This window comes from Vanessa tameamea, chromosome 21 (genome assembly GCF_037043105.1).
Source record: "Vanessa tameamea isolate UH-Manoa-2023 chromosome 21, ilVanTame1 primary haplotype, whole genome shotgun sequence".
Classification (NCBI taxonomy): domain Eukaryota; kingdom Metazoa; phylum Arthropoda; class Insecta; order Lepidoptera; family Nymphalidae; genus Vanessa; species Vanessa tameamea.
Window position 1 is genome coordinate 8,216,082 of NC_087329.1, and position 25,214 is coordinate 8,241,295.

At 32.9% G+C, this 25,214-nt stretch overlaps 1 protein-coding gene across 1 annotated transcript in view; it reads left to right on the top strand.

Moving 5' to 3' along the window:
- The first annotated feature begins 5,752 nt into the window (after nt 1-5,752).
- LOC113395578 (glucose dehydrogenase [FAD, quinone]) overlaps nt 5,753-25,214 on the top strand; it is a 36,565-nt gene continuing 17,103 nt past the window's right edge. Inside the window, exon 1 of the mRNA XM_026633193.2 lies at nt 5,753-5,889. The gene's annotated coding sequence lies outside the window, so the exon portion shown is untranslated. The remainder of the gene's footprint in view (nt 5,890-25,214) is intronic.

The window sequence follows — 25,214 nt, forward strand, 5'->3', positions numbered from 1 at the left end:
GAACTGTTTCCAGTCGTATTGGATTTGACGTCGCATCGAATTATAATAGTGAGAGAGGAGAGGATGCACCTGTGTTTGCGCAAACAGTTGTGCACTATGTTACATACTGCATTGTTGGCTACTCTTCCATGAGGCTAACCGCCGTGACCGAAATCGGTCTGAACGATATCATACCATCATCATCAGTTTAGTAATAAGAATAAGAATTAGAAAAAGTTTATTTAAGAAAATTTGATAATAAAACAACAATATATCTACCAAAAATACACAACAATAAACGTTACTTAATCTAAACAAAGATAAAAATAAAAAGAAAACGACTGCAATCGTGGCCCAAATAGGTATGTGTAGCTCCAGCTTCCAAGTTGGCATCCAATAACCAACGTTGATTTTCAATGGTACCCTTTGTAAACTTTATAAACTTTTTTTTTTATGGCTTTGGTTGGCAGACGAGCATATGGACCACCTGATGGTAAGTGGTCACCACCGCCCATAGACAAAGGCGCTGTAAGAAATATTAACCATTCCTAACATCACCTATGCGCCACCAACCTTGGGCACTAAGATGTTATGTCCCTTGTGCCTGTGATAAACGTCACGAGTATTATTAATACATTTCATTTAGCAGTTGTTGGTTAATTTCGTACTATATGTATGTATGTATGTATGTATGTATGTATGTATGTGTATATGTATGTAGTATGTGAGTAATTCAGTGTAGACAGATCTAAGATATCAACAATATCAACTTGTATCTTTAAAAGGATACAACCTTTCACCAATGTCGTGCATTTAAAAAAAATGTATAGGGTTAGCAGAATTCATAACAGAAAATATACATATGTATGGATATACATATATACATACATGTTAAATTCATGATATGTATAAATATTGCCCTAAACATATATGTATATTTGATCTGACTGACTAACTCTCAGCACAGCCTAAACTACAATACTTAAATCCTATAAGGAGGGAAATGGTACTTTGCGATATCTACAGGAGGAAGCTGCACGGCCTAAATTTAAAATTTTATTCCACTGACCTGTTTAATAAATATGTCATTATTTTATCACAGTAACGGATATCACTATTGAAAAGGATATTAGATTAAAACGCTGACGAATCCATGATAAGTACGAATTAATTGTACATCCTAGCTGTGATACGAATGTAAGTCTGTATGTAAGCCTTTAAGTAATTACTACTTAACTAAAACGAAATAGGATACATACCTACCCCTCGCCTCACTGGCAGGTAAGGCCGCGGGCGGAAACTAGTAATGTAGGTATTGATTACAGAAGGTTTAATAGACTTAATCATTGATAACGCGACTAGATACTTGCTACAGGTTTGATAAATCGTGATGTCTGACTTTCATAATTTTAAGTGTACTTTAACAAATATCAAGTTGATTGTTTGATAATCAATTTAATCCTCGATATATTAGAAATTTACAGGTTTTATCTTAGCTCCAAACCGGAGTCAAAGCTGTGTGTTAAAAACAGAGGTGAATTAAATCGTGGATACGATAGTAATTATTAGGGGTTATTAAAAATAGATCTCAAAATATCTTATGACGTCACACTGCTGAATAGATATTATTTTTTCAAGTTTAGGTTGACGTTTCGTAGTGAAGAAAAAGGGTCAAAAATAATTAATTATAATTGTCAAGAATAAAAGATGAACATTCGAGTACGTTGATATTTACAGACATCTGTAAAAATATACAAGGTATAAAAATAATTTACATACCATCAAAGCCCTGCATTCGAATTTATAATTAAAAAAAAAAATAATCTATGTTTTTTTGCTGTCGCTCCATAAAAGGCGTCCACATACGAGTATGTCTCGCATGACGCAACGTTGTGGAAAGTTGCTTGCTCGCGTTTGTGATAACACGACATATCATAACTTAGTTATAGGAACCATTTATACTAGTATATATGTAGTAATTACATAATTGTAGTGACGACTGACCTCCCGTCTCATACAGAGCATGTTGAACTGGGGACTGATTCTAATTTATAGCGGTAACGAAACGTTTCCGATTTTATTTCGATCCAACTTCGATCGAACCGTAACTGGATCGTCGTGTTAGTAATAGAGAACCGGCTAAAAGGTGACAATTTGTTGGTAGAATTGGCTACCTGGTCTAATACGAATGTTGATACCCTGCTAGTGCAAATGTAAACATTAGCCCTGACAGTATATAAATATTTTGAAATATTTATTTAGTTTCGATGCGTATCGATAGATGTCGTGATTCACTTTATTAGTTTTTCTGAATCACGCTATCCTTTGTCAAAGGAAATATTATAGTAGCAACTGTCAAACTGTCATTATCTTAAGTACATAAATTATACATAGCTAATTATAATATACGGATACTTTCAATATGTGTTATGATAATAAATATAAATTGTGCACTAATAATTATACCAGCGTTGCAGAACTATCGATAGTTGACCTCGAAAACTATTCAGGATATCGATAGTATCGATAGCTCTCAGTGAGCAATACTATCGATAGTATCGATAGCTCTCAGTGAGCAATACTATCGATAGTATCGATAGCTCTCAGTGAGCAATACTATCGATAGTATCGATAGCTCTCTGTAAGCAATACTATTGGTAGTAGCGATACTATTGCTACTATCGATAGTATCGATAGTTTTAGACTATCGATAGTTTTAGACTATCGATAGCCAGCGATTTTTTTATAGTATTAGTTATTTAATGTAAGTAATGTATTCGTAATGTATTCTAATCGCTACACTCAAGATTACTACAAAAAAGTTTCATTGTAATGCCACCGTCCTCCTAAAAGTTTTTTTAATGTTATGAGTATTTATAATGTTTATTCAAAAATCAAACACAAAAAATATTGACAACATTTTTCACATTTAAATTTTTCATTATTCCTTATTCCGCACAAAATGTCTTAATTCTAAAAACAAATATTGTGGTATATTTAATTTCATTTATTTAAATATACACTATAGTTGGCCTACTAAATTACTTATCTTGAGAAAGTAATACTATCGGAAATTACTGGCTATCGATAAAACAAAACTATCGATACTATCGATAGTTTAGGTTAAAAGTAATGGTTTTTGCAAAACTATCGATAGTATCAATAGTATTACTCATGGGAAGCTATCGATAGTATTGATACTATCGATAGTATTGACACGTGACAATACTATCGATAGACTATCGATAGTATCGCTTACACCTTAACTATCGATAGACTATCGATAGTGGACTATCGATATGCAACACTAAATTATACTAATATACTTTAACAAATAATTTAAAAGGTGCCAATGGAATTATAAATTGTGTCACAAAAAGGAATTTCGCGTTGTTTTTTTAAAATGAAACCTTTAATTTTACATTTTTTCCTATTTCCCTTTATCTATTTTGACTTTTTATATTTATTATTTAAATATTGAACAAATTATTGCTCTGCTTTTAAACTTTTTCTGAGGCGTTTTGTTATAAAATATACCTTTTTAATGACGTATTTACACCAGATTTACGAAATCCTACTGAATGTATACAAATTCCAAACAAGAGATTAGTCCAGTGTTAATAATTACTTAAATGTAATAATACCTACAGTTAAAGAAGCCGATAATTTCACGGTTTCATCTTAAATCAGTCGCGTTTTACAATCGTTTTTATGTAATATTGATCGCATGAGTACCATCGACCGTCGTCAAGGCGAAGGTTCTAAAATTATTTACGCTTATATAAAAAGGTTTTTTGGCATATTTTTATAATTACAACATTTATACTGATATTATAAATGCGAAAGTAACTATCTATCTATGTCTATCTGTCTTATCTGTTACGATTTCACAGCCAAACCAGTGAGTTTGAACCCCAAGGAAAGAGATAGACTTTTATACCTAAAATCTGATGACTAACCCTTAAAACGTGAGCAAAGCCGCAGACGACATTTAGTTAGTTTATATGTCAAAGTGATAACCCTGAGTTTAACGCCGTTTGGGTAGGTTACCACCCATCATATATTCTACCACAATAATTAGCATTGTTGTCTTTCAGCTTAATATAAGCCAGTGCATAGACAAAGGGTCATAAAATCTTGGTTACCAACGTTGGTGGTGCATTGGCGCTGTAAGAAATAGTACCAAATGTGCGGGAGATATAGTCCAAAGTGTACCCAAACACACGGACTCTAGTCTCTTTCTGTTCTGTTCGAAGGAATATAACATTAGTTAGACAAAAAACAACAGCTGGTATATTTTCCAACTGCTCAGATAAGGTCTTCCCTACTTTTGAGAAGATTTTAAGCTTCTGCCACCACACTGTTCCCATACTTGATACCTGGATATACATATAACCCTTTTCAGGATGCTTTCCATAATCGGCAAGTACGAGATTAATAAGACACAAATACACAGGTAAAATCAGTTGTGCTTTGTTTAAACCCGCAATTACAGGTTAAGATCTGTTCTAACCACTAAGCCAACTCGGTTTCAACCTTAGATTATCACAGGTAAAGATAAAAATTTAACGGCCCGGAACATTTTGAATGATCATCGCAAGGGCTTGCTAAAAAACGATCCATATATAATTGTTAATTATTAATAACAATAAAAAACTATTCAGCTTGTATCAATCGTGATTGCATAACGTAGTAATGTTGCCATGTTGATTTTTTCTTTTGGATGGCATTTAAAAATGGCCAATGTATAAATACTTTTTAATTAATAAATAACTTATAAATCGTTCTGTTTTTAAAACTATAATACGATTAAGTAATTAGTATAAAACTATAAGTGGCACATGTACAATTTATTATTTGGTTTTATATTAATAAGCAAAACATTCCGGCTCCACGCAGGAAGAGTAAGGGCAAGAGTAGAGTAATAGTCTATTCCATTCGATAAAGGAATAAAAATAAACAAACTATAGATTCACGTATTCCATGCAAGTTGCCAAAAATCAAAATTAAAATATTCTTCATTCAAGTGCGCTCATAAAAGCACTTTTGACAACGTAACACCGTTGAAATAAATTTAGAGCTTCAAGTGGTACGGAAAGTAGATTCTACCGCGAATAACCGGCAAGAAACTGAGTCTACTCTTTTCCACCATTTTAATCACAGAGTATGTCAGAACTACGTTTTTTTTTATATATATCCTGCCTAGAAGTCAAGAAATACTAACTCCACGATTTTTTATCTTTAATATAATTTATTCGTCGCGTCTATTCAATATCAAATGTTATTAATTGAGTTTTCTCCTCTTGTTGTTGAAATAGACTATACATAAAACGCTTATATTCAAAGACAAATACTATACTCGGACCATTGCTCTTCAATTCTGCAGTGCAGATATTCTGCCCGTAATTTTGCATTGCAAATATAATATGTATGCAGATCTTATAATCCATAGGATGCTGCTGAAGCTAAAATCTTCATCACAATCGAATTAACAGCTTAGAAACGCATAGAGTACAATTATTTTTATTTGTATGATTATTATTATTTATTAATTTCCATTTCATGTGAAACTATCACAAATATATCTTTATCTAAATGAAACAATAGCCATGTGTAGTGCCATGAATGTACTATTAACACATCGTAAGATATAATTTAGTCTGGACGTACAAACAGATTTTATTTTATAATAGGTATATAGTGATGCACCAAAGCTTAGACTTCGTTGAAGGCTGAAAAAGTTACCGGAGATGAAAGGTAATTTTACCGGCCTACAGTCCGTGTGAACGGCGCGCGAATGACGCACGCACTTTTGACGTTAGGTTACGTTTGAATTTAGAAGTTTAACTTTTTAATTTAATTTTCTAGTTGGGTTCTTGTGTTTGTGATTCTGGTCGATCGATTAAAAAGGTATGTTTTACTATTAATATATTAATTATTTGTTCATATTTATTTAATTAATAATATATTTTTATTTATTATTATGACGTTAAATGTTGTCAATTTTCTGTCGATAAACAAATCTAACACTTTTTATAATACATAAATAATTCATTCAAAATTTCCACGATAAAATTATATTTAATATAAATAATATAGATCATTTTAAAACATATATCCCAAACTGAAATTTAATATAATATTACTAATAATATATTTAAATGAATACTACTGTATATAAGATCTCTTTTATGAACGATACAGTGTGAAATCGTTTTCGCGAAAATAGTAAGATTTTATCTGACAAATGAATTCGTTATACTTAATAACGACTCACCTCGATTTCGTACGAGTACGGTATTGATTTTAAACTGAAAATCGATCACGAAATCAGTAACCGCGATACATGCATCGTATCAATTATATATTTTTAATTATTACTGTATTATATAAGCTTTAATACTTGCTTTAATGTTCTAAAACATAAACCACTTGTTCGGAAAATATATAATAAAAACAATGTATTTATTTCCAACTATTGTTGTTTGTTATTAAATTAAATACACGTTTCGTTAATTTCAAAGGTTTGTTATTGTTTTTTAATAAGCTTGGTCAGCGAACGTTCCTTACTTTTGTTAAATTTTTGATAATAATTTATAATTTTCATCCTTTTCTGCCATAAAGTCATATGTATATATATTGGCCCAACATTAATATCTTAATATTCCAATCTAAGAGGGTTAATTTACGCGTTTACTTGTATTAAAATTAAAAGTTTAAAATATCACCGTTACAGAAATAAAACACACAGTGTTCTATATTATTTTCTTTGTGTGTGAACTATTTTTTATCAGTTTTAATAAAAAAAATCTCTAAATAAATCTCCCCTAAATAATTGCCTTCGTATTATTTTGATTTCGTTTGGACAAAAGGATTATAACTTCCATGGTTTTTCCATTCTTAAGAATTTGTTTGTTTGAACACGCTACCTCATCCCTTCCCATCCCATCAGGAGTCTTAGATTACGTTCAATTCATTCATTCAATTCCTGTAATGATGCATTTGTGTGCAAAAGATTCGTTCTTTGAATTTTTTAATGTTGAAAACGAGTAACTACTGAGCTTCTTGCCGGTTCTTCATCATAGCATCAGTTAACATATTTTGTTAAATAACGATCCAAATGTTCTTGTAAAAGCTTACTTGAATAAAGTATATTTTGATTTGATTTGGTTCTGTCAAGTACAGTAAAGAAAATAAACCCATGGCACTTGTCTGTTCACAGACTGTCTTCATGGTACAAATGACTTCTGGAAAAATGATCGTCTTTTATGACTCCACTCCCTTGGCGTTCCAAGGGAGTGGAGTGTATTTTTTTTATGAAATAGTTAGGCGAAAGGGGAAATGGGCCACCTGATGATAAGTTGTCACTATCGCCAATAGACATCAGCACTGTAAGAAATATTAACCATTCCTTAAATCGCCAATGCCCCAACCTTGCGAGCTAAGATGTTATGTTTTAACGAAATAAAAAAAAAAAAATTCCAATTTTGTTATTTCTTAAAATAAACTTGATATTTCTTTCTGGGTAGGCATACAGTCTGAACCCTATTTTTTTTAAACAACTGTAGCAATGCCCCAAATTAATTACGGACTTACTAATATTCCTATTTACCCCTCCTTTTAAGCTTATCGCTTGTGTTAGGAGTGGGGACGACTATAGCCTAAGAGGTGAGGTTCGTGCGACTTTTTACATCCCTAAACCATTGACGCTTAAAATTTTTATTGTTTTCCAAATAAAATTGAATTTTGGAACCGCTGTACATAGATAAGAGGATTTGAAAAATACATTTTGAATTGATTATGTTATTTAATAGTAAAACATGTGACCAATTATTATAAATGTTAAAATCGTTAATAAAGATGATTATGTTAACCTCGAACCATAAACCACCTTTCAATTTCAATCCTTTTCGCCTATGTACAGCTTACGTTACTTTACGTTACGTTTTTAAGCAAAACTATACCCTATACATAAAATATAAGGGCGAATATTGCGTCCTTATTAATTTACATTTCTATTAAAACATTATAGCTGTTTCATACTAATTTATTTTATTATCGTAAGTAAATATGGTATATTATTGCTTGTGATATTTTTATTTATATTGCCATTTCAAATGTAAGGTGAAATGAGAAATAGACACTGTGATATTTTTATACTAATGGACACGCATGTGCAAAATTTTATTTACTCTATATTGGAAAAAATTATGAGGACTCCGAAACTTGGTTGTTGATTATTTCTTTGTAGGTATGCCCTCTGGAAACTCACGCTTAAAAACTCAAAAAATTGTCTATAACACCTCGAAAAATTAAATAACTTAATTTATTCCTTACAGCTGGGATACGCAAACTCTCATAGTTCTTTTTTTCTCGCTGGAAAAACGCTTTACGTGTTTCTGCCACATTAAATGGGGGGGATGTATGTGGGACTCGCCGATGCCCAGGATGCCTAGCGAGCCCTAAAAAAGCGGTTCTCTCTCCGTTTCTTCGACGAGCGTATCGTGAAGCCCTGCATCTCATATAGAGAAGTTCAAATCCATGTAATCGTATTACATTTGTAACTCAATATCATCAAAAAACGAAAATATAACCGTAATATGACATGACCTTCTTCAGGTCTGTTTGATTATTTACTGTCTCCTCTAAGGCTCTAAGATCCATCTGCTTAAACAGCCATAAGTCCTTCGAAATATCACGTGACTAGAAGACCACTTCCACTAACAAGTAACGGTTATGGTACGTTCCCGAGACTATTACGATGGTTCCAACTTCGCCACAGCTTAGATTATTTATAATAAATAGGGCACTATCATTGGAACTGAACGAAAATCTTTAATTTCAACTCTGTAGTATAAGACAAAGCTGGTCTATCAACTAATTTAACTTTCAAGATTTGACGTTAACAAACTAACAAGCATTACAAATTAAACAACAGCTTGTAACAATTATATATTACAAGACTAAGATCGCAATTAAAAAAAAAAAAGAAAAAACATCATTACCTGTGACGAAAGACGAAAATTTTTCGGCCACAGACGAAATAATTAGAGCCGAGTTATTTAAGTGCGAAACAATGGTGAATAGTTAACAATGTGTGTGTTCCGTGGAAACTGGAACAACAGATCTGGATCATTGCGTTACGTGATAACCTTTGGATTAACCAATTAAACCTTTTTACACATTTACCTTTGTAGACATATATAACACAACCAACTGGGCAAAGACATGTTCTATTGTTTTTTAAGGAGATCACTACATAGTATAAAACAAAGTCGATTCCCGCTGTCCGTCTATCTGTGTATGCTGAGATCTTTAAAACTACGCAACGGATTTTGTTGCGGTTTTCTTTAATAGATAGAGTGATTCGAGAGGAAGGTTTATATCTATAATACATGCATAATATGTTAGAGAAACACTGATAATTTTAGAGACATCTAATGTGTTGTCGTAAATAAACACATTTTTTTGCACTTACATTGCAAACGCTATTCCTACTCTTGAAATCTTTCCAGTCGAGTCTGATTGTCGTCCCATCGGACTATAAGAGTGGGAGAATAGGGAGTCAACCTGTGTCACACACACACTCAAGCTGATCACATCTCTTGCCTAATTGGCTGTCGAGAATGGACGCCATGAGCGAACATGACAATGTCTACTATATTTGATTAGTGGGTAGCCCGCGAAATTCCGCGTCTATTCAACAGATTATTAGGAATTTAGAAACCTATGACAAGTTTTGTTTTGATTTAATTTCATTGTAAGCTGATGATGTCTGCTCGTACGTTTTACATTTGTTTTTTTTTATAATATTGCCGCTCTTTACCCGGCCAGTGACTTTGTTCCGCTCTCTAAAATTAATTATTTGTTAAAACGTAACAATTTAGTAATTTGCAATCAAGAATCCCCTTTAATTTTCTGCACATCTACGGCTTGACCTCTTCAAAAAGACCGTAACCGTTATTCTACGTGTAGCTATCGCCCCATACTCATTGGGACAGAAATCGGCTTACGCTATTAATATATATAATACCCACCCAATGTAGCGACCGGCTCCGGCTTCGCACGGGTGCAATGCTGACACTTAATATACTACAGGATGTCTTACAACGTTCACAGTTTTTCAGTCATTAGACAATACAAACCGTTGTCCTTGCGTTTTCAATAAGTAATATCTTCGAAAATATTCATTTAAATTACATTCTGTAAAGGGCCATATTGATCTATATTAAATGTACAATGTAATTAAGGTACTTGATTGGATAAGGATTAATGCTGTTTTTTCTTTGCTTGAATCGCTTCGAAAATAAGCCGTTATTTCTCGTTAAAAGTAAAGGATAAAAAAATTGTTGTTGTGGGCTTTTCCTAAGAGATAGACATATACCATCGCAGAGAACCCCTTTTTCGAAGACCTTTTTAAGGTGTACAATACTGTAGTATATTATTTTGATCCATCTCGTATGGTTCAGCCAGCGATTGCAATGTAATGATAATGACTTTGTTTTATACTATGTCCTGATTGGCAGAATATTTGACGCAGAACTAGTATATAAGATACATGCCATTAATATGAAAAAAAATTGTCAGAGATTGATTGATTGACGAGACAGAAATTGAACAAGTACAGTAGACTACTGAATAACAATTAATTTAGTCTTCCAATAACTCTTTACTGATTATAGAACCTTGTGCAATCCTCTCTAGCTGGGTAACTCATCATAAAGTTATTTTACTTTCCGGCTTAAATTTTTTTACGGATATCATTTTGCCTATCGTTGAAATAGACTGAGTGACTTATACTTCGTACAGCTTCTTGTCTATGGCCGAAGGTGGCAAATATACTCGTCACCATTGCAATGATACATATATTATACATAAATGATGTAAATAAAGCACACAATATACTAAAAGTAAAGTGTTGTTTTGCATACTTATGTATATCAAAACTTTTTTTTATGGTAATGTTATCTGGCGAAGAATGCAGAAGCATTACGTACATCTTGAGCAGTTTATGTCCAACATAGTATTTAAATACATTAAGAGCGCCCAGTTGTATTAAAAAATATGTAATGTTTTTTTTTTATGTCATATAGGCAAGTGGTCTGTCAAATAGACTTATGGTTATACAAGAAATAAGAATAAACTTGTAACCCCTACTTTCCGTTTGCATACGGTACAGAGAACGTTTTTGGACAATGATATATAATAAGATACCGGGAAATGTAATGAATTTACCATTTACAAAATTTAAAAAGTCTATTAAGACTAAATTCATAAATAAATCTTATTATTCATTAAAAGAGTAATTTTTAGAAAAAAAAAGCCTGGATTTAGGATCGGGTTCCATCACAGGAGACAAATTATTGTAAAAAAATCTGTTTATTTGAAAAGAGCAACTATGCGAGTTTCTTGCCGTTTCTTCTCGCTGGTGGTAGTATTTTAATATCGACGATTCAAAAACGCTTCGTTGTGAAGTTTACTTGAATAAAAATTGATTTGATTTGATTAGTGACTATCACGACCCATAGACATTAATACTGTAAGAAATTTACCTTCTCATATCACCAATGGGCTTCAAACCATATGAACTAGGGTGTTATATCCCTGGTATCTCAGCTTACGCCCGCATGTGGAGAGGCAGTCGTTAGTCTAAGTGTTAAGTCGTGGTATACACGATTTATAATCCAGATTACATCCTAATGTGTGATTGAGTTAAAATATTATATATTAATTAAATTTAAATACTAAATAGTATTTCATTTATTAATTAAGACGTTATTTTAGTTACCTTCAGCGACTTCTCTTTTTCGAAAATGATTATAATGACAACTGACATGATGTTTATTAAAACGTTTGTGTATAATAATTACTTAAAAATGTATTTTGTTATGCCTGCGTAGCAAAAAAATAAACACATTAATATCACACGAATAAATATCACAGAGGTTCAAACCCTAACACAACGAGTACAGCAAATATATACTTTATATAAAAATTCACACATTTCAAAGGAATTTGCTCAATCTATACATGGTTACTTCACAAAAAAAATCCATATCTGTCATTTCTAATTGACACTTACACTTTTACGATGAGAAAATCCAATTAATACGTAAAAAGTAACCATTGTTTTAATTGTGTTAATTATCAATAAATATTGTATCACTGACATAATTGTGAAACGAGATATTAATGTCAATAATACAAGTAGAAAACGAGGCGCTTAAACGAATTCATATGAACACATATTTGTAGGGAAACAGGCAAAGTAGTAGACACATTAATAGTTAAGCGCTCCCCAACTTAAGTCTACTTTATAAGAAAACCCTAATATAAAGCTATGTACAGAGACATTCATCTTTATATAGTAACACGGACCAATATTTCTAATATAAGAAACGTCGAAAGGTCCCGCCAATATAGACACCCTTGCACAAATTCCCAAGGAGGTGAAAATTGCGAAAAGTCCCCACCGATCCCATGCGTGCAAAACACTTTCGTAGCTAAAAGCTAGCAAAAATGTTTTAATTTTTTAGGGAAACGTTTAATTTTATGATAAAAATTGCTAACCGAGTTACGATTAGAGAATAAGTATAATTACTACTGACAGTATTTTAATGCGCGTGTTTAATTTTTTTTTCAAAACTAAAATCCTGCTGCGGTATAAGGTATTAAAAAGTCCAACTGATAGAACAAGTATTATTGAAACTACCTGTCATTTTGATACATTAATCCTACTATCCGTTATTCGTAACCTTCTGAGTAGCAAGACAATAGTAACTTCTGTAGTTAATTCTGCTATATGTTAAGGAAACATTTCTTGAACACAAGAGGACAAAATCCAAATAACAAATTTGACATGGGATTGATGATGACGCGACCAGTGGTAGAGCTTGAATAATCTGTGAAAAATGGCCCCTCGAACTTCGACGCAACTGTTATCGGAATTTTGGAAGAAAAATTAAAGTTGGTATAAGTAGTTAATTGGAAAGATCTTGTAGTATAAATAAATATACATCAATCAATAACTGTTTGTGTACAATAAAGCTAAACTATTAGCAGATTACATGGAACAATAAGAAGGTTTGCTTATCTTTATTCTTTCTTCGACGGCAATAGGCTACAGATTACAAAAATTCAGAAACACTATTTAGACTCTTATGATATATATATAATTAAATGCGAAGGTTGAATACTGGTAATGTTGGCGCATTGGGCACCAATTCTTTAACCAAGCTAAAGTGAAATCTTCTTATATTGGAACTGGCTTGGTGCATCTTTGCGAATGACCAAAGCACACCATAGCGGAAGTCATTATGAAAAGGGGTACCGGATTATATTTCGTTTTTATTATTTAAATTTAATATCACAATTCTGGAATTATTAACAATAGAAGTATTCCGCGTCTTTCTAAACAACATTTGAGTTTCCTGTCTATTTTTTTACTGACACTATTAACAAGAACATAAAACTTATAATTAATATAATGATCGATATTATCAAACAAATTCAGTTAAATAAAAATAATAAACATGTTATGTCACGTTACGTATGTTCGTTTTTTTTAAATATTTAACATATGACTAGTGTTTGCTAATATGCAGCCTTATCCTGATCTACACATAAGCGTGTGTAAAGGCCACACACACGCCCAAACATATAATATACAGTTAAGGATCACAAAAACTGTAACAAATATACGATTGCCTTTTCCTTTTAAACGCATATTTGCAATGATATCCTAAGTGTTTTTGCCCTAAAGTTACAATTTCTGTCACAAAATCACATCAGTTTCCCGATTATTATAACCCCTATTACGTATGCGATTAAGGCGAAATTACAATAATTCATCTGTCATGTATCAGTACAGTTCTTGGCGACATATCTGAGTATCTCGATGTCACAATTTTCTCATAAGTAATTACACCATTCAATAAATAGTAACAAAGAATTAACGTTCTAATCGCAAAGGAAGTAAGCTCTATAATAGCTTGGATTTATTTGTGAGATAAAATTCCGATCTGACGTCCGTTCTGTTCGTTTGTGAAATATTCGCACGGGAGGCAAAAACCAGGTGTATGAGTTAATATGTTAAGAAACTGACTTGGATCAGTCATTTTTACTCAATTCTTAAAATAGCAAGGTTCTGTGTGTGACTTGTGCAAATACATTAATTAATAAATAGTCTAAAATCTTAATATCAATAATCCAAGTATTATATTTAAAATAGTCCGTGAACATTATTTACGATTCGAAATAAATGTTTTAGCTAAGAAATTTTGATTGATTTTTAATTGATAGATTGACGTGTTTATATTGAAAAATAACTAGGAATATAATAAAATAGAGGTAAGTCTTATTTTTTTTAAAATAAATAATTTGCGTACTTCATTTGTTTCGGTAAACAAAAATAAATTTATACATTAAACTTTTCAATTTATGTAATTATCATGTCTACAGTACACATTAATAATTGTTCAATAATTCTAACATATTTTAAATGTTTAACGCGTATTATTTTTTACGTCCACATTATGAAGCTAAATATTCGTACATATCCCAATAACTTGTTTATGTCTAAAACTATCTTTAATATAACTATATATATAACTAGTTTGCACCCGCGGCTTTGCTCGCGTTATTCAAGTATTAGGCATTAAAAAGGAGCTTATATCCATCCATGGAGCTTAAGCTTGCTTCGTAACAAATTTCAAAAAATTTGGTTTAGTGGGTTGGCCCTGCAGAAGGTGTTAAGCGACAGGGAAATAATTATAATATTTATAGAATCACCGTAAACATTTTCAACATATCATGAGTGAGATACGAGAAGTGAATTCTATCACTGTTCTAGCGTTACAGTAGAATATACGCCATTGCACGTGGTCTAGCCGAGAGAATCGATCATACATATAATTAAGGAAATATTTTAAAGCCTTATACAAAAATAAATGTTGTTGTCAACACATACAGGGTTGCATTGATTAGGCCTGTGTCTCGGGGCAACAATGAATTGGAAGCCTATAAATATAATTTCATAAAAGCATTTATCAATTGTTTTCAGTTAACATAATTATGCAGATAGACAATATTATTTTATTTTATTTGAGTTGTTTACTCGTCGAAACTATTTTTTTTTAAATCTCTGTCGTGGCCTTTTTTTGCGGATATCCCTCCCCTTAATCCGGCGCTGAATGAAATGTTTCCTCACCATGTTTTGCCACAACAGTTATGTCTTGTATTGGAATCCACGTTCTTTGATTTAGAACCATGAGTTCTGACCACTTAGCATCTCGGCATATACTGGAGACAACACTCTATTCAATGAATATACTCGAATACTGTTTCAGTTTTTATATCAATTTCGATACTAATATTATAAACGGAAACCACTAGTACCTATTAGCTTTACTTAGTGAAAAGGGCATTGTTCAAGCCCGTCTGGGTAGATACCCGCGCATCATATTCTACTGCTAAACAGCAATACGTCTTTTAAAGGTGTAACTGGCACAAAGTAGGATTCATATCATATTGTTATGCACTATTATTATTAATAATCTTTAGTGTCAATGTCTTTGAGTGTAACTTACTTACAGGTGGCCGATTTGTCCGTATGACATTTTTTTTAAATTGTTCCTTTACACCAGTCAGCCTCCTTGGGCATAAAATCTTATATTAAATCAATTAGCTTCAATTGTTCGTGATATGTTATAACTTTAATACGTTTTGTTCATTAATAACATTTCGTGTTACGTTTGCTACTTTAAATATCATAATCATAATAATAATAGTTTTTATTAAGCTGATTATGTTAACAATAAAAAGCAGTAAATATTTAGTTTATTTCGATTTAATATAAAAAAAAAACAATGAAAGAGACACATCACTGGGCTAGGGCCTCTTTTATTTCTATTCCCAAGCCCTAGGGGCTGCCCGCGAGCCCCTCTAGATTCTGTCGCTCGAATACCAGAAGCCACAAACTCGAGTAACAACAGTGACTGCTTGTAAGCTAAGGCTAATCACTGCTGCTCCAATGCAGGTTGGTGGATTCACATGTGCCAGAATTTCGTTGACATTAGACACATGCAAGTATACTCACGATGTTTTCCTTCACTGCCGAGAACGAGATGAATTATAAACACAAATTAAGCACATGAACATTTAATGGTGCATGCCAGGGTTTGAACCCGCAATAATCGGTTAAGATGCACGCGCTCTAACTACTGGGCTATCTTACGTAACGCTTAATGCGTTTTAAATTATTTATATGTCATAAGTTGGCGGATCGACAAATGGACCACCTAATGTTAAATGGTGACCACCGTACATAGAAACTGGCACTGTCAGAAATATTAACCATTCCTTATGTCGCCAATGCGCGACCAACCTTAGGAACTAAGACGTTATGTCCCTTGTGTCTGTAGTTGCATTGATTCACTCACCCTTCAAACCAAACACAACAATACTAAGTATTGTTATATGGCGAGAGAATACCTGATAAGTGGTTGATGCCTACCCAGGTAGCCTTGCACAAAATGCTACTAAATTAACTGTGTTTTTGCAGCGAATAAAAAAAAAGGCCTCATCTCCTCCATGTTTCAAAACGACAATAACACCGTCGCGACGATAATCTCTTTCGTAAATGTAATACCGCAGACGCCGAACGATCTCACGAAGTGATCATTGAAGCGCTCTTCTGGTGCAATGGTCATTTGACATTTCAAATGAGGGGTCATGAGATAATTCGTATCATATACTTTACACGCTAAGTAACAGCGTGGTGGAGTAAACCCGAAACTAATTCTGAGGGACGTTTAGAGACTGTTACTTTACATTTGGAACAATTTATGCAGCTTAAAGTAGAGTGAACTGGCTGAAATCGTCACCTCAGGTCTCTGGACGATCTTTCCGTCTCTTTTATCCTTCTGTCTGTCTCTTTCTATTTTGCAAGGTATTCTAAAACAAAATATACTTTATTCAAGTAGGCTTTTACAAGCACTTTTGAATCGTCATTTAACAAACTATTTAAAGTAAAGCTACCACCGGTTCGGAATGTAAATTCTACCGATAAGAACCGGCAAGAAACTCAGTAGTTACTCTTTTTCAACATCTAAAAATACAGTCATGTTAGTTAAATATAATTATATATGTATGTTATGTCTCCTGCCTGGAAGTCAACAAGCATTAACTCCACGCTTTTTTATCATCTATATAATATTGTATCGAATAATATGCCATCTTTACCAATGTATTTTTTACAAATGACTTGAATCTATGTAACGGCAAAGTTAAAAATGTCTAACATAATAATTATATAACATTGATTATTTTATTATTATCGTTTCAAGTCATACTTGATTTTTATTACAATTATATTTCATTGTGTATTTTATTCAATATATAATTGTATGTTATGAAATGAAAACAACTTTGTTTCAAACGGGTGTCACGCGACAGCTCTCGTTTATTTTTTATATGCAACTTTTATTTGCGCATCTTGGTGTTAAGACCGTATGCCGTGACGCCGAACGGCATAAGACAGCGTCATGAAGCCTCTCCGCCGACACTGTCTCTCGTGCATAATGCGAAAACTATATACTTTGTTGACATATATTATTATAATAATAAAAATATATTTATATTGGTTTTCTTAAATTATAAATTAATCAGAATGTGCGTTTGATTTGAAAAACCTTATCAGCGAAGAACAAATGACTAAGTCTGATGACCGTGAGATTGGTTTTGTTGTTAAACGACTTTAATAGAGCAATTACACTCGTAATTTAATAGTATACTACAACATATTATGTTAAATAATTTCGCTTGAGCTATAAGGAATAGGTAATATAAAGATATATACAGATTTACGCATAATATTTTATTAGTTTATTTTCATTTACTGACACTCTAAGAAGAATCAAATGACACATTTTTTCGAATCAGTAATGTCATCTATTTATAAAAAAAAGGTTCAGTACGCGCACCACTATTTTAATTGATGTACTTAGACAGACACACATATTCCACCAGGGCGCTTAACAAATTTTCATTATATCGCTATCGAATCGAAACGTAATCGTTGGCGTTCTGTCGTTTTCGTATTCTACTAACAAAACGGTTCGGTCGCATCGGAATATAATCGGGATCGTATAGTAATCGATTATAAGTAGAATTGGTCCTCAGTTACTATTAAGCTGAGGTTTTTATAACGAATAGTCGAAACTGGATCGGTATAGATTCGGGGATGTATCACCGTTATAACTTAGTAGAATTGCCCCTGATTGTAAGTGATATACAAAAAGTGTACTACTTATTAAAAAGGGGAGGACCTTGAGAAGTAGCTCGGACTATAAAGCCTATAGCCAGCTATGAATGAAGTGTGTACAAATCGGTGATTATGACAAAAAAAAAATAATCTAATTAACATCTCATTATACATTTCCGTACTGATAATATATCATAGTGAAATATATATAACTTTCTAGTTATCATTAATACCTATCATAAACGACTGATTGACGAATGTCGATATAATGGATCTATTGTCCATCACTAGAAAGCAGTGTTGCACGTATCGATGGTGCATAGCCGTTGTAAACGAGTTACTTTATGAATTGTGACATTACAAAGATGTCTTTATTACGGTTCGGCATTATTCTAATGTTGTATAATGCGTCATAGAATGATGTCCATTGTTGTTAAATAACTTTTAATTATCGGGTTGTATAATTGTGAAAGTGACATTTTATATACTTAACTAGCCGTGTCCTGTAGTTAGTAAGCGCTCATTTTGTTTTGTATACATATAGTAAACATTAAATAAAAAAAATCGATGGGCCGAAATTAGTTTTAACCGAATTTCGGCAACTTGAGCCGAACTTCGACATTCGACCGAAATTCGGTTCAAACGCCGCACATTCGGTATAAGAATAAAGTTAAATAAAATACCTACTTGCACTATTTTGACTGAAACTAATGGATATCATACTATATATCAAAATTATAAAATAATTCTAGGCCTTTATGCACTCGTGGTAGGCACAAGTAAACCTATTTAAATATATTAATTTACCTAGTAAATTAATAAAGTAAATAAATCTACCTCATGCTTTGTCAGTTCAAAGCATGACTTTTTACTATTTTATCTATTAAGGAAACAAACATTACTGTATACTTAGATAATAATAAACATTTTTAAACAATAAAAAGAAATATATTATATATATATTTACTTTATAAACAGGCTACAGGATTTATGTATTTTGAATCAACCTTGAATTCGCTGGTAGCTTAATATAATAAAATATATTTATAATTGAACGTAAAAACAATTCAAATGTAAGATCATTCACGAGATCGCTATCTTTACTTGAAGGATTTCTGCATTTATTGTTTTTAATTTTTAACAATGAAACAATTTGTATTTTTTTCAACAACAACAACAACCTTTCAGAACATGAATATCAAGGTTTTAGGTGATGTGAAAACATAGACAATAATAAATTAATTACATGTTTTATTACCTCTCTGACATGACCCAGTGGATGAAATATTCATTGAAGAACGCAGGTTCGATCCGGGACAAGCACCACTGAATATTTATGCGATTAATTTGATGATTATTTATAAGTAATATTTTAGTGCTTAAATGTATAAACGAGAGCACTTTCTATTTTTCCCTCTTTTTCTTAAAGAGGCGGCACGTAGGACAACGTCTTTACCAGCATTTACGAGAGTGTACACACTTTTAAGTCCTAAACTTCGTTCTGATTCTGTGATTTTCTTGGCAGAAAAACTTTAAAAACATAAACTCAGGACCTCGAGATCTGTGGCTTTATTAAATAGCACCTGAACCTACGATACTGTCAATATATGTTGAACTGAACTTCTTACAAAGACAATATAACATGTATTTGCCCAGCAGGTCGTGTTATATATCTCTACAAAAGTAGGTAGGTAAAAAAAGGTTTAATTGGTTAATCCAAAGGTTATCGTAAAGGTAAACGCAATGATCCAGATATGACGTTCTAGTTTCCACGGAACACACCATTGTTAAATAAAACTTTTGACTACTGCAAAGATTTTCTTGTAAATAAACCCACTGGATATCTCCACATAGGGAATCTTAGTGAGATATCCAGGGGCAAGATATACTAGATGTGGTAATTAGTTGCATAATAATTAATAATTATTAATTAGTTCAACGTATTCGCGATGTAAATAAGGTAAAAAATTACTTATAAGGAATATCTAGAGGAAATAGGATTTCTTAAATATTTATTTTATATTAAAATAATAACATTTAAATCCGATAATGAGATAGCCGTCTAAATTAAAGAGATCGGCAATCCTTGACATTACATGAAGATCGACGTTCACTCGAACTTGAGCTAATAACTGAGAGCTTCAAATATTATCGCGTGGCCTTTCCATGCTTTGAAATTGATCCTCACGACACACGACCGCAGGCAATAAGGATTTTAGAATAAATACTTCTAACACGAACACGTATTAAGCACATGAAATTATTATTGAAGTGAAACTTCTTTAGAATCGTTGTGGTTTGAAACGCGATGGAACATCAGCATCGAGATGCTAATAAGTATTTCTTAAACAAAAAAGCAATAACGATTCAATAAGGAGTTTAAACTCAGGGCCTAAGGATCAACAGCCTATGAGCTAGCTAGATCCTTTGATCGAGGACAATCTAAATCTATTGCTGTTTGGCGGTAGAATATGTGATGATTGGGTGGTAGTGGCTAGCTAACCCCTACCGATAAGTAAATAATAGATTTAGGTAGTTAATAGTTAGTCATGCTTGATTAGTAAGTGTGTGTTACAAAATATTGCAATTTGATATAACACTAGACATTTCATAGCGAGCGAAATATATAACATTGGTGCAATATAGTTTGCTCACATTACACACTTGGACATTCGCAATTAAAATATATATATATATATATATATATATATATATAATATAGAGCCGAGATTGCCCAGTGGTTAGAACGCGTGCATCTTAACCGATGACTTCGGGTTCAAACCCAGGCAAGCACCACTGAATTTTCATGTGCTTAATTTGTGTTTATAATTCATCTCGTGCTCGGCGGTGAAGGAAAACATCATGAGGAAACCTGCATGTGTCTAATTTCAACGAAATTCTGCCACATGTGTATTCCACCAACCCGCATTGGAGCAGCGTGGTGGAATATGCTCCATACCTTCTCCTCAACGGGAGAGGAGGCCTTAGCCCAGCAGTGGGAAATTTACAGGCTGATTATTATGTTTATGTAATTAAAAGTATTTGTTACCAGCGTCCTGAACCACCACACAGGTTTCATTTATATCATCACAAGATATTTCTTTTGAAGAGCTATAATATAAGAGCCAAGATTACGGTTACGCGAATTGCAGGTAAAAACCTTGTCAACTACAAATATTTTGCTGCACGGTGAAGGAAAACCTCGTAAGAAAACCTGCATCAAAATCTGCCACATTTATATCAGGACGTATAGGAACAGCGTAGTGAAATAAGCTTCAACTTTCTCCAGAGAAGTATGGCCTTTTATTTTACTTCGGCCCCCGCGAGAAGTGAAGTGTCAAACGTCAAAATCGTATCATGTACAAGAAATAACATTCCAATCTATGCATTAATACTAAATACATCTATAATTATTATAATGGCATAATATTTCTCCAAGCGTTCTCTCGGGCTGCTCCATGAGACTGGGTTTCAGGTTCCAAGTATGTGGTATCACAGTTCGCTGCTGCGCAGCTTTGACCGCAAAATTTTGCATATCTTCGAAAATAATTCGTCATTATAAAAATTGCGCTGTCTGTTGGCAAACGTTCGCTGGTTTGTGCAATGCCTAAGACAAATTGATAATGCTTTTAATAGTAATTTCGACCAGAGTCAATTGTTAAAGTGACCAGGATTAAAGGACCTTAATATTCGATATATCCTATATATGTTAAGTAAACAGTCAAAAATTGACTTAGTGTACTCCGAATCTACGCGGTACGTTGCGGATACACTATATCGCTTACCTGTCAAACCGTTATACAAAATATTAAAACCGTAATATAAAGTATTACTAAATACTAAAAAGTCTGCAAATAGTCCATCGATAAAAACTTTTTTTTTTTTATTTACTAATAAGTTTTTTATTTTAGCATCATATTACATTATTAACAAGATTTTTTAACATATTTAAATTGCACAAATTTGTTAAATATAAAAAAAGAATTAACACATTAGATGATTTAGTAATATTTAATTATAGAAAAAGGAAGGGAAGGTAGGGGGAATATTTATAAATAAAAATTAATATATTTAGCTTGTCGGTGCCACATAAAGGCACATAGAGGCTTTACTGTAATATGGCAAAATTATTTTAACAACGCTAATGATACGATAGTTCGGATAATCGCACCTGATTCTGCGGTCACGGTGCGCTCAAGATTATAGTAATCTACGTAAATCTCTAAATCAGTGGTGTAGTCAGTATCAGTCGTTACAAAGTTTAAAATAAAATCTGTTGCAAAATATAAGTGCTTCTTGAGTTGCCAACCTTTTATTTTTTATTCTAGTTTATTATAAATGTAGTTAAGGATAATATGTATTAGTGTGTGTGTCTTCTATGATCAGAGCACTAGCAAATAAGTAAAAACTACCATCTAAATTGAAGTCAGGTTTCGTTTATTTCTGTATCTTACACGTTGAGCTAACTCCAAATATATATACTTAGGGTAGGCGATGAAAATTCTAGATAAGTCGAATGTGTGTATAAAACTGAGCTATTTGGAACTGTATATATTATATATATACATATTTTTTTATTTATTGCACACAAATCAAACACTAATAATCGATAATCGGCCATAGTTCGTACTCACAATTAAATTAGACAAATTATATGTATATTATATACCCACATACATACACTTATAAATACATAACATAACAAAATTAAGATTAATTACATAACCATATTTATTTTATTTTAGATAACAAAAATTACAGGCGACAAATAACGCAGCGAATTCAAGAGGTGACTAAAATAATATAAAACGAACAAAAGTTAATTCAGTTCATTCATTCCCGTGGTCCACTTCCCAGGGTTACGAGATAAGATCGAGATTCATTGTTCAAATATATTCAAAATTATAAAGAATTCGCCATGACTGCAACTCCTCACGAAAATATCTAAAAGATCTTAAGGACTAAAAAAAATGTTGGAATGAAATTCAATTATAGCTTTTAAGCTATTAATTTAAAATCACTGACTGAACTATAGTTCAAGACCGGTTGGCATTCAATTTACTCATTAATATAATCGCTTAGATGTCGTTTTGTATTATATAAAGTTACTAGCTTCTGCCCGCGACTTCGTCCGCGTAGATTTCGCATTTGTGACAGGATTACGTATCTCAAACGGAAATCAAAATAACCCATAAAGATACAAAATATAGAAGAAGATGAATTTTTTAAACTGAAATTTTAAACCGAATCTGTAGGTGTACATTGAAAATTTTTTGAAAATTCAAAGCTTATTATATTTTTATATGTTTAATAGCGGTCGCCCACGGCTCCGCCCGCATGGATATCGGTTACCGCTGCAAAAAACCTACTCAGGAAAGACACGGTTAGCAAAATGATTCCCAGGTCAATTCACAGACACCGACACTAACATCGACGACGCAGTCATTATCCGCAGGCTGCATAGATGGGCCGAGATGGCCCAGTGGTTAGAACACGTGCATCTTAACCGATGATTTCGGGTTCAAACCCAGGCAAGCACCACTGAACGAAAACATCGTGAGGAAACCTGCATGTGTCTAATTTCAATGAAATTCTGCCACATGTGTATTCCACCAAACCGCATTGGAGCAGCGTGGCTGAATATGCTCCATACCTTCTCCTCGAATTGTGGGACTCGCTGGTACCTAAGACGCCTGATGCGCCATACTACATCGGTATACCCACTGAAAAACTTTCGCATGCTACCGGGACAACGCCTGAAAGCTCTAATTTATGATGGATTTATAAGAAAACTGGCCACCCGATCTGCCCTCGTCCGCGTTACATAATAATTGTATTTAACCAATCGCAGCGCCACCTACAATCAATATAAATCATCCAGGGATCCACTCCAATACATAGACAAAATGTCAACAACTTGTTGGCCATTATTCGACTCGTTTTCAACTTTTAAAGTCTATTTAACACAGATAAAATCAAAGGAGCACAGTTATATATACACGTACAGCAAAGCAGCCTTGCGAACTGTCGATAGTTTGACTATCGATAGTTGACCTCGAAAACTATTCAGGATATCGATAGTACTATCGATAGTATATTCGATAGTATCGACAGCTCTCCGTGAGCAATACTATTGGTAGCAGTGATACTATTGAAACTATCGATAGTATCGGTTAAAAGTAATACTATCGATAGTATTGCTCATGAGGAGCTATCGATACTATCGGTACTATCGATAGTCTATCGATAGTCTATCGATAGTGGACTGCAACACTACAGCGATGTATTTATATAAAGAATTTATGTAATTCTAAAAGCATTTAATTCGGTATCTGTTCTTTTTATTCCGCTGTTAGTAAAAACTTTTATTTACATAAGAATTATTAACATTAAGGCCTTAACTATATACGAATAAAAATTTAAAAAAACTACAGTACATATCATGACCGCGTGGAATGCCGGCACTAATGCTAACAGCATTTCCCCGTTGAATAGCAAATCCGTTCGTGTGTTTCGAGACTCGTTAGTTTGCCCTTAGAGATCCGTGAACTATCTTGACGACCCAGTACTTAGGTAACAACTTAATGACAGGATGTTGTATAAATATTATATGACTGGCAATAGTATATATACTCTTAAATACCTAAATTGTCACAAAATAAAAATATATTATTCTCTATACTAATATATATAATTTATACAAGGTTCTATGTAGTTTATACAAGATAATAAATGTTTATTTAAGTCCGTATTAAGAAATCACTTATTTAAATATCTATCAAGAAATAAATACACTTCTAAAATAGTATATAGTAAACGCGCCCCGAACGCACAAGAAAGTAGAGAGCGGCAGCAGAGAGGGAGCGTGACGGCTTAAGCGTCGTACCGTTTGCCGTCACGGCATACAAATCGAAGGCGTGCCAATTAACATAAAAAGACAAATCGCGCGAAACAATTCAAAAGATTAAAAACA